At 40.7% G+C, this 12,092-nt stretch overlaps 2 long non-coding RNA genes across 2 annotated transcripts in view; one reads left to right on the plus strand and one right to left on the minus strand.

Moving 5' to 3' along the window:
- Positions 1–12,092, plus strand: part of LOC133239915 (uncharacterized) — a 415,759-nt gene that overhangs the window by 125,587 nt on the left and 278,080 nt on the right. The window lies entirely within an intron of this gene.
- Positions 8,449–12,092, minus strand: part of LOC133239913 (uncharacterized) — a 232,037-nt gene continuing 228,393 nt past the window's right edge. The window contains exon 5 of the long non-coding RNA XR_009734029.1: positions 8,449–10,717. This is a non-coding gene — a long non-coding RNA (uncharacterized LOC133239913). The remainder of the gene's footprint in view (positions 10,718–12,092) is intronic.

Consider the following 12,092-nt stretch of genomic DNA (forward strand, 5'->3'; position numbering starts at 1 on the left):
TCTGTCGTCCCCTTCTCCTCCTGCCCCCAATCCCTCCCAGCATCAGGGTCTTTTCAAATGAGTCAACTCTTCGCATGAGGTGGCCAAAGTATTGGAGTTTCAGCTTTAGCATCAGTCCTTCCAATGAGCACCCAGGACCGATCTCCTTTAGAATGGACTTGTTGGATCTCCTTGCAGTCCAAGGGACTCTCAAGAGTCTTCTCCAACACCACAGTTCAAAAGCATCAATTCTTCGGCGCTCAGCTTTCTTCACAGTCCAACTCTCGCATACATACATGACCACTGGAAAAACCATAGCCTTGACTGGACGGACCTTTGTTGGCAAAGTAATGTCTCTGCTTTTCAATATGCTATCTAGGTTGGTCATAACTTTTCTTCCAAGCAGTAAGCGTCTTTTAATTCATGGGGTCGCAAAGAGTTGGACACGACTGAGCAACTGAACTGAAGGTACATTAAAATAAACCTCTTGCCTGGCAAATCCCATGGACGGAGGAGCCTGGTAGGCTGTAGTCCATGGGGTAGCAAAGAGTCGGACACCACTGAACAACTTCATTTTCATTTTTCACTTTCATGTATTGGAGAAGGAAATGGCAACCCACTCCAGTGTTCTTGCCTGGAGAATACCAGGGACGGGGAAGCCTGGTGGGCTGCCATCTATGGGGTCACACAGTGTTGGACACGACTGAAGTGACTTAGCAGCAGCAGCAGTAAGTTGAACTGGATATTCTGAAAAGCCCTTACTGTAAAACACATAGAGAATAGCAAATAAAATATAGCAAATATCCATTTAAATACACAGTTGTGTGCCCAAGAGAGTGAGAGAAATATAGGGGTGGAGGGTGTTACAGGGAAATAACACCACAAAGCAGAAAACCTGAATGGTCAAAGTGAACAAAAATTATAACTGCCCTGGGAACATTTGCCAATCCCAAGAATCTTGAAACATGGATCTCAAAGCTGTGCAAGGGACAGAAGGCAAGGCTTTGAGCCTCCACAAGGCAAAGAACTGGATAAATTCAGAACTCATGAATCAGGAAATAAAAGCCTCTAACAAAAGAAAAGAAATGGAAGAAGAACTTGTCCATCTATGAGTCTGAGTCCTAAAAAAAGGAAAAAAAAAAACCTCCCCTTGAGAATGAAAAACCACAGCCCTACCCTGAAACAGGTTTGGACTTTGAGTTTATACTTCAGCAGGATCTAAGGAAACCTAAGCCAAGATAGAAATGTAAAGAAATCCCAGGTAGGGAATGTTTTGGAACACCAGGCTGAAACGAATATAAAACTTGTCTTGAGTGACACACTCACAACTGGGACCCACAAACTTCCCACCAATAATGAATGGCTGAACAAGCACCCACAAATCAAAGCTGCAAAACGCATAAATTATGTGTTGGTTCTGCTGACTCTGGCTCACATTAGCTTATTTCCTTATGCAGAAGTAGAAGGGGGTCAAGAATTTTTTAAAACTCCATCAATTCAGTAGATATCAGAAAAGGAGTAGGGGAAAGAAGCATAAAAATTTTGAGGCAAAAAAGCACCTAAATAAGAGAGTATAATAAATCTAAATATCAGTAATCACCATAAATTTAAATGCCTTAAAGTGGCCATTTAAACACAAATAATGAAACTAGACTCAAAAACTGAATCTACTTGTGCAATTTAGAAGTGAAATGAAGTTGCTCAGTCATGTCCAACTCTTTGTGACCCCATGGACTGTAGCCTGCCAGGCTTCTCAGTCCATGGGATTTTCCAGGCAAGAGTACTGGAGTGGGTTGCCATTTCCTTCTCCAGGGGATCTTCCAGACCCAGGGATCGAACCCAGGCCTCCCACATTGTAGGCAGACGCTTTACCCTCTGAGCCACCAGGCAAGCAAAGCCCACCTAAAACCTCAGGAAATATATACAAAGAACACTTAAAACTCAACAATAAGAAAACAAACAGCCCGATTAAAAAAAATGCACCAAAGACCTTAACAGACTCCTCACCAAAGAAGATACCTACATGGCAAATAAACATGAAAAGATGCTCCACATCATGAGTCGTCAGGGAAATGCAAATTAAAACAAGTGAGATACCACTACACACTATTAGAATGGCCGAAACCCAGAACACTGACATCAAACGCTGATGAGAATGTGAAGCAACAGGAACTCTCATTCATTGGGGTGGAAATGCAAAATGGCACAGCCAATTTGGAAGACAGTTTGGTGGTTTCTTACAAAACTAAACATCCTCTTACCATGTGATCTGGCATTTGCGATCCTTGGTATTTACAGAAAGTCATTGAAAACTTATGTCCACGCAAAAATCTGCATGTGGATGTTTATAGCACTTTTATTTACAATTGCCAAAGTTTGGAAACAACCAAAATGCTCTTCACTAGGTAATGGACATCCATACAATGGAATATTATTCACCAAAATGAAGTGAGCTACCAAGCCAAGGAAAGAACGGAAGAAACTTAAACGCATGCTGCTAAGTCGCTTCAGTCGTGTCCGACTCTGTGCAACCCCGTAGACAGCAGCCTACCAGACTCCTCCGTCCTTGGGATTCTCCAGGCGAGAACACTGGATTGGGTTGCCATTTCCTTGTCCAATGCATGAAAGTGAAAAGTGAAAGTGAAGTCACTCAGTCCTGTCTGACTCTTCGCAACCCCATGGACTACAGCCTATCAGGCTCCTCCGTCCATGGGAGTTTCCAGGCAAGAATACTGGAGTGGGTTGCCAAAACGCATATCACTAAGTAAAAGAAGTCAGCCTAAGAAGGCTACACACTGAACAATTCCCATTTTACAACATTCTGAAAAAAGGCAAAATTATGAAGACAACTTTGAAAATCCAAGTTTGTGGAGAGAAGGGGGTGGAAGAAATGAATAGAGCACAGAGGATTTTTAGGGCAGTGAAAACACTCCGTATGATATTATAATAATGGATATTCATCATTATACTTCCGTCCGAACCCATAGAATGCACAACACTAAGAGTGAACCCTAAGGTAAATTATGAACTTTGGGTGATTATGATGCGTCCATGTAGATTCACCGTTTGTAAGAAATGTACCATTCTGGTGGGTGACATTGGTAATGGGCCAGGCTATGCATGCACGGGAACAGGGAGTAGACATCAGCAGTGGTGTATTTCCTACTGGTGATGGATCCAGACCACTAAAACAATCAGCCCTTCAATCCTTCCTCCTGATGATTCACAGCCTCAAAAATAGTTCAGATCTTATCAAAATATCATGTACACAAGAAGCATTCAATGTACACTTGAATAAAAATAGAGCACATTTGAGAACTGCAGCAACAATGCATCTTCCCAGGTGGCGCAGTGGTAATGAATCTGCCTGCAATGCAGGAGACCCAGGAGACGCAGAAGATGCAGGTTCGATTCCTAGGTCAGGAAGATCCCCTGGAGGAGGAAATGGCAACCCACTCCAGCACTCTCAGCTGGAGAAAGAGTTGGACACGACTGAGCAACTGAACACACACACATCAATATTAACTGAAGTTCAAACTCTATTCTATTTCACACTTCAGGGTTTCCATCTTCCACAACCACCTTTTCTACATCCCTGCCTTTTGCTCCTTGTTTTTCTGATCTAGTTATTTCTACCCTCTCTTCCATCCCTTTCCTCAAAGGGATAAGAATGGGTGGAAAATCACAGAGGATGGGTAAGATCCAAAAAGGGGCCCAAGAAGACCTTTTGACTCACCCTGCACAAGGCCAGACCTAGGCGCTGATTTTCTGTTTTCTCAGTTTCTTTCACCTTTGCTCCTATTTAAGCATCACCTGCTCTGAATTGAAGCACTGCTTCTAACATCCTCTAACACAAAGAAATAACCAAAGCCCTGAAAGGTCTAGAGATCAGGGATAGGTATTTGAATCTTTTGACAGCTGGAGAGGGTGTGGAGAAAAGGGAACCCTCTTACACTGTTGGTGGGAATGCAAACTAGTACAGCCACTATGGAGAACAGTGTGGAGATTCCTTAAAAAACTGGAAATAGAACTGCCTTATGACCCAGCAATCCCAATGCTGGGCATACACACCGAGGAAACCAGAAGGGAAAGAGACACGTGTACCCCAATGTTCATCACAGCACTGTTTATAATAGCCAGGACATGGAAGCAACCTAGATGTCCATCAGCAGACGAATGGATAAGAAAGCTGTGGTACATACACAATGGAGTATTACTCAGCCATTAAAAAGAATACATTTGAATCAGTTCTAATGAGGTGGATGAAACTGGAGCCTATTATACAGAGTGAAGTAAGCCAGAAAGAAAAACACCAATACAGTATACTAACGCATATATATGGAATTTAGAAAAATGGTAACGATAACCTTGTATGCAAGACAGCAAAAGAGACACAGGTATATAGAACAGTCTTTTGGACTCTGTGGGAGAGGGAGAGGGTGGGATGATTTGGGACAATGGCGTTGAAACATGTATAATATCATATATGAAATGAATCGCCAGTCCAGGTTCGATGTATGATACTGGATACTTGGGGCTGGTGCACTGGGACAACCCAGAGGGATGGTACGGGGAGGGAGGTGGGAGGGAGGTTCAGGATGGGGAACACATGTATACTTGTGGTGGATTCATTTTGATGTGTGGCAAAACCAATACAATATTGTAAAGTAATTAGCCTCCAATTAAAATAAATATATTAAAAAATAAATAAGCCAATTCTTTTAAAAATCCATTAACTTCAACATGGCATCTATATGCACATAGAAAACTTTAACTACACACCACCACAAAAGCATTAGCACCCCTTGCCATGAATCTTGAGATTCTCCTCACTTCTCCTGAGATGCAGAAGATACCCAGGCCTGCCTCATCAGGAAGGACATTATGTTATGTAAGAATCATAGTGGTTGGGGCTGAGTGTGTTCTGGTACATAAGGGACAAAAGTGAGGATATTTCTTATTTACAGATGTATATCCTTCATTCTCCAAATTCTTAGTTCAAACACCTCTCAGTTCATATCTTTTAATAAAATCTCACTGCATAAATGATGGAGTTACCCACTGCATTAATAAAGTCATAATTCCATTGACTTGAACCTGATTAAATATGCACTTGTCTTTAAAAGAAAAACTAAAGGAAACATGCTTCAGCAAAATCTTCAGTGTATGAAGATGGTTTGATTTCAGACATAATGTATTTAAAGAATCGTGTCTATAAAGCTGTGCTGCATCTACACAGCTCATATATACATTTATTTCCTGAACTTGATTTGCTACTTTTTTTTCCTTTGTGCTGGTCATTACAGAATTAATATTTATATCATCATTAGAGAATTATAGTTCATTCACCAAATCAAAACTGCGGTCTAATTCCATCACATTTCAAAGTTAGTACATGTTCAGGAGCCCTTTTGAAGGCCATTAAGCATCACAGAAAGAGTCATGATATACATTTCCTTGCATACCAAGGATACAAGAATCACAACAGTCTGATCGACTCTGGCTGTATTGTGAGGAGACTGTTTCAGTCAGTTTAGTTCAGTTCAGTCGCTCACTCATGTCCGACTCTGCGACCCCATGGACTGCAGGATGCCAGGCCTCCCTGTCCATCACCAACTCCCGGAGTTTACTCAAATTCACATCCTTTGAGTCGGTGATGCCATTCCAACCATCTCATCCTCTGTCATCCTCAACCACAGGTTATTAGCATTGAGTTGCTAGGTGACCAGTTGCACAGAACTTCACTTAAGTTACTGAATAAAAACTGACTTGGGATCTTTAGTATAACAGTAGTTGGAGCTGACAAGAGTGCTAAAGGAATAAGGACTGATTCCCAGGGCAAGTCTACAAAGAGCAAAGTAGTGAATGTATTTTCAATCACAATTTCTACAACAGATCAACTGTAATTCTTATACAGCTAACTCAGTTCTGAAGTGAATGTCAAGAGTAGCCATATCTTTATTCCAAACCACCTGAATTCACTGAATTTTATTAATACACTATTTTATTATATCAAGTAAATTCTACTCCTTGATTCCTTAAAACAACTTCTGCAGCACTTTGTATATAAAATTATAAATTTGCATAATTACTTCATTTGAAGTTATTAAACTGCTAAGACTGCAAAACTGATTAAACTAATTTTCATTGAACTCTAATCATTCAAGGAAACAATGCCTTTCCCCTCAAAAAAGTACAAGTTTCCTAGAAATGCATTTCATGGCTTTATTTCCTTTGCTAATTGATCCTGGTCATTTAATTCAATAATTTTTATAAAGTTAAAATTATAAAAATTTAATTGACTTTTGCTTCACTTCCAATTATGTCTAATTTGTTTCTATTAAGTCTCATTAAATTCAATTATGGTTGGACTAATCATAATTACTCCCAATAGTTCATTTACTCTAAAATAAGGACTCTTTCCTCTGTTACTTTCAAGTAATTTTTCATCAGAGTTAGGTAGGGTCTCTTAATCATATTAATACTAATGGCTTCCTATATGCATCAATAGGTTTACATTTAGCACTTAGGCAATCCTTTGTATAATAACTCAGCAAAGCAGTGGTTTTGGGAGTTTCCCAGTAGCAGTGGTTTAGGGAGTTTCCCAGTAGCCATCACTAATATCAGTTGTAATGGGTAGACAATCAGTTGGTTCCACACTTCATTACCTTAGTTATGAACCCACATCAGCTATATAAACTTAAAAAAATACAGAAGTTGAATAAAAGTGAATGGCAATGTGAATAATGTTCACAGACAATTTGGAAGAGGGGGCACTTTCTCAGAAATGATGGATTTCTAGAGCAAGATCATTTCGTATTTTGCTTTTTAAATATCTATTTCCATCTTGATTAATTGTTGTAAAAATCCAGAAAGGAACACATATAATGAAAAAATTTTAAAAGATAATCTGGGCTTTCATTAAAGACTATATGAAAGACTCATTACTAACTTTTCTTAGAAGAAGGAACGAGCAGTAAGTTACTTTTTATGATGAAAAACAGAGAAAGAGAAAATGGAACAATCTATATTTCAAGTGGAGAAAATAGAATTTTTTTTGTCTCTTACTGATTTTCTATCCTGATATTAGAAAATATGGGCAAAGACAGAGTACATTTTTCAAGACAGATAGGACTTGAAACAAATGATTGTTAAAAATTATTTTGCAGAGCTAACAAAAGTCTGACTTGTTTCTTCCATTTAAAGAATTATGATACTTTTATGATTCTATTTATAAGAATTATTGAAATAAAATTATAGACATGAAGAACAGAATAGTGATTAATAAGGGTAAGAACTACAGTGGAAAAGGGTTGAGGTGTGACTGCCAAGAGATATATAAGGAAGCACTGTGATGAAGGCTTTTTTAAAATTTATTAATATTTATTTTTAAAATTTTTGGCTATGCTGGGTTTTCATTGCTATACGTGGGCTTCTATCTAGCTGTGGTTTGTGGGCTTCTCTTTACGGTGGCTTCTCTCGTTGCCGAGCATGGGCTCTAGGGGCATGGGCTTAGTTGCTCCACAGCATGTGGGATCCTCCTGGATCAGGAATCGAACCTGCATCCCACACATTACAAGATGGATTCTTAACCACTGGACCCACCAGGGAAGCCCTGTGGCACAGTTCTTTATCTTGATTGTGGTAGCAGTGATGACACAAATCTACACATGTGATAAAACTGTACATGTAAACCATCCTGGGTTTTGATATTGTACTATAGAGATGCAAGATATTTCTCCAGTCAGCACTGGGAGAAAATGAGTCAAGAGTACACAAGATGTCCCAGTGCATTTTTTGTAAGTTTCTGTGAATTTATATTTCAAAATAACTTTTAAAACATAAGGCCTAAAATCCACCACTCTCAGAAAGAAAAAAAAAAATGAGGACTAACAGATCTGTTCAATGATGTCAGATATGTGGTCGTCCATAAGAGAGCCATTTTCTGTCCATTCACAACATAGCTGTCATTTAGCTCCTTCTATTGTGCTCTAAAGGACTAGAGCACTTTTTTTTTTTTACTTTTTTTTTAATTTTATTTTTTAACTTTACAATATTGTATTGGTTTTGCCATATATCAACATGAATCTGCCACAGGTATACACGTGTTCCCCATCCTGAACCCTCCTCCCTCCTCCCTCCCTGTACCATCCCTCTGGGTTGTCCCAGTGCACCAGCCCCAATTATCCAGTATCGTGCATCGAACCTGGACTGGCAACTCATTTCATATATGATATTATACATGTTTCAATGCTATTCTCCCAAATCACCTGACCCTCTCCCTCTCCCACAGAGTCCAAAGACTGTTCTATACATCAGTGTCTCTTTTGCTGTCTCGTATAGAGCACTTTTTATAACATTTATTTGTTACTGACTTCACACTGAACCCAAAATGCAAAATGATAGAATAATTATTTATATCAACTGTGAAATAAAAATTATATCCCTGCCTCTGGTTCCTGACACAGAGCTCCTAAATATCCCTTTAATTTCCTTAGTTATGAGAATGCTGGGAGCATCTTTTGGTCTTTGATTCCATCCATGTCTCAGTGTTCCTAAACTCCTGGAATTTCCTGGTAGCTGTGTCTTCTGTCCTAATGAGGTGAGTCTTGGTGGGCTCCTGGATGGGGCTGGTCATGGGAAAGGCCAAGCCAGGATTACAGACTTGGAATTTCCAGCCCCATCTCCCATTTTCCAGAGAGGGAGAAAGAGGTAGAAACAGTTAATAATTGGCCGTGCCTTTGTGACGAAGCCGATACAAAGTCCTAATACAACAAGGTTTAGGTAACTTCCAGGTTGGTGCATACTTCTCTATATCAGGAGGGTGATGCAGCCCAGCTTCATGGGGACAGACCCTCCTGTGCTCAGGACCTCCCAGACCCTGCCCTACATCTCTCTTCAATCTAACTGTTTATCTGCATCCTTCACTAGATACTAAACAGGTGAACACAAGTATTTCTCTGAGTTCTGTAAGCCATTCTAGCAGGAAACCCCCAACTTACAGCTGACCGGTCAGAAACACAGACAACATGGACTTGCAGCTGGCATCTGAAGGAGTGGGCACAGTTCCGTGGGGCTGAGACATTCACCTGCGGGAGATGACACTTTCTCCAGGTAACTAGTGCCATAACTGAGTTACACTGTAGGGCAACCTGCTGGTGCCACAGAATTGCTCGGTGTGGGAGAAAAAAAAACACATACACAACTGGTGTCAGAAGTGTTGTGAGTGCGATAGTAACAGAAAAACACAAGGAGGAGTGGTGTAGGTTTTCTCTCCAAAAGCACTTAGTATTTTTATTTATGAAGAGACACCATGATAAAAAATTAAACATGTGGGGTAAAGGATAGGCTATCGATATGGTTGCGGTGGCAAAATACATAGCAAAGAAGACAAAATGAAGGAATTGGAAATAAAATGGTCCAGTACTGTGAGAAATCCTAGGACAGAGAAGTAGAAGAGCTGAGATGTAACTGTGTTCCTGCCTTAAACCTACTGCATAACCTGAGATAACTCCTTTTCCCTGAGTCTCAGTTTTCTTTTCTACAAAATAGAATGAAAATCTCCAAGATCCCCAAATACTGGCATGCTTTGGCTTTATATGGAGTCTTACTGGATCTCTAATTTCAATTTTAATGATGCTGACGTGCTACACTGCAAGCAGTATGTCTAAACACACACTGGTCCTGATAAATAATTAAATCCAGCATTTGGTAGCTGGAGGCTATTGCACTCTGTTATGTATTCTTGAAACTCATTCTATCAGTGTATCAAGATAAAATGCCAACAACTTAATAGATATAAAGCCTATTAGCAATTGTGACCGCTGTGTTATCTCAGAAGGCCTTGTGAGGATAATGCTAAGAAGCAGCTCTTGCTGAAAATTAGCCTAATTTTTCCCCCAAGATGCATTAGAATGATTAACCATTCCATTTGTAGAAATTCGCTGCTCTCAAATATCCAAATACCTTCCTAAAATTTGCAGTTCCTAGACTGACATTATTCCAATTCTTTACACAAGTATTCATTGCATCCTCATTTGGTTACACTCCTCAGGTGACTCAGATGGTTAAGAAACTGCCTGCAATGCTGGAGACCCAGGTTTGATCCCTGTGTCAGGAAGATCCCCTGGAGAAGGAAATGGCAACCTACTGCAGAATCTTGCCTGGAGAATCCCCTGGACACTGGAGCCTGGGGGGCTAGAGTCCATAGGGTTGCAAAGAGTCTGACACAGCTGAGTAACTAAGCATACGCACACACACATGAATAAAAGCAGCCTTGCAACTCATCACAACATCTTTATACGCTTGTTTATGCTTGTGATCATAATAAAGTCAAACTTAAATTCCTATCAAAAAATCCAAGTAGAACATGTGGCTAAATATCCAGGATGCTCATAAATAGTCAAAAGATAAAAGGCAGTACAAGCAATCTCTGACAGTGCTGAGAAAAGACATCAAGTTGAGCATTATCAAGTTAATAAAAAAAATTCTTAACCAGCTGCTGAACATTAAAGTTATAATGTTGTCTGCCACCGAGATATAAGCCTATTCAAGAATAGAGGTAATATACATAGGAACATCTCTGGTAAACTCTAGCTGACCTCAGCATGAGAGAAAACAGGGAAGTGAGATATTAGCTCTCTCAATGTAAGGCTTGACTTACCAGGAGGCGAAGGAACAGGATTATTGCCCCATATGCCTCTTTTCCATCTGTTTTGATCATCCAGGCAGGCCTATCCTGAAACAAAATGAAAGCAGTAACATCCAGTTTTCTTGGCTGCATTTTTCACAGTCTTACACAGAGAAACACCCAGTCATAGTGCCACCCACCCACTCCTAACCCCAGCATTTTGCATTCTCAGGCTATTGGTCACAAGATGCACAAGGCAGTGAAAATCCATCAGTATAACCAGGCTGGGTCAAGCACTGCACAAAAGACACACTCCACATATGGCTGGTCATAGCAAAACAATGGTTCTGGGGCATCAGAAATTCCACTTGACACTTGTCCTAGCTTCTTTGTGGGCTACCAGTTGAATAGAAAACAGTTAGGCCAATCCATAGAGTTGCCACTTAGGAGAGGGCCTGACATTGAAAGTTCTGCACTGGGACTTGCCTGGTGGTCTGGTGGTTGAGAATCCACTGCGGGGGACAAGGGTTCTGTTCCTGGTCTGGGAAGATCCCACATGTCATGGAGCAGCTAAGCCTGTGCACCCCAACTCTGAGCCCGCACCCTGGAGCCCATAAGCCACAACTACTGAGCCCACATGCCTAGAGCCTGTGCTCCACAACAAGAGAAGCCAGCACAATGAGAAGGTCATATACCACAGTGAAGACTAGCCCGCAATCACAGCAGCTAGACAAAGCCCTCACACAGCAACAGAGACACAGCACAGCCAAAAATAAAACAAATTTCTGCACAAACAGGGACAAGATGAACCAGAGGGATTCTCTTTTTAAGGATTTAAATCGGTAACATATAGAAATCAGGTACTTGGCAATAGAAACAATAATGGAAAAGTTACGAGATAGACACTTTGAAGGACCACAAGTGAGCCGCAGTTAAGGAAGGAGTTCAGAGTCACTACTCGCCCCTTCCCAGCCCCAAGTCTAGGGACTGAGCTAGAGGACAGGAATATCATGGAGACAATTCATATGTCACATAGAAGGGATGATATTTTTAGCTGCCAAGTTGACTGGGCGCTATATTCCTAGTGCCAGATTCTCCCACACTGTATCAGGACCAGACAGGATTGGTTTGGATACTTTTGCCCACCAAAAAAAGGATATAATAAGGGACCAAGAGAGTTTAAAAGAGACTATTCAGAAAGCCAGAGACTAGCCTTCTTGTCCTTCCCCCAATCTGAGTGATTACAAGAAAGGTAGGAAGTGTAAGGCCAGCACGCTCAAAAAGTCTATGAAATTTGGACATGACCGTCTCAAAGAGTAAAGACTGGTGTGTCAGAGATTCTCAGGCCATTCATGGGCCCAGAATAGCCACAGAAGACAGCAAGGTTACAGGCGGCCAAATAATCTCCCTCATCAAAGGGTTTCAAGTAAGGTGAATGGACTTTCATGGAGAATCTACAAATAGAACTGCCTACTGGTGGGAG

Source organism: Bos javanicus, chromosome 27 (genome assembly GCF_032452875.1).
Source record: "Bos javanicus breed banteng chromosome 27, ARS-OSU_banteng_1.0, whole genome shotgun sequence".
Lineage (NCBI taxonomy): Eukaryota > Metazoa > Chordata > Mammalia > Artiodactyla > Bovidae > Bos > Bos javanicus.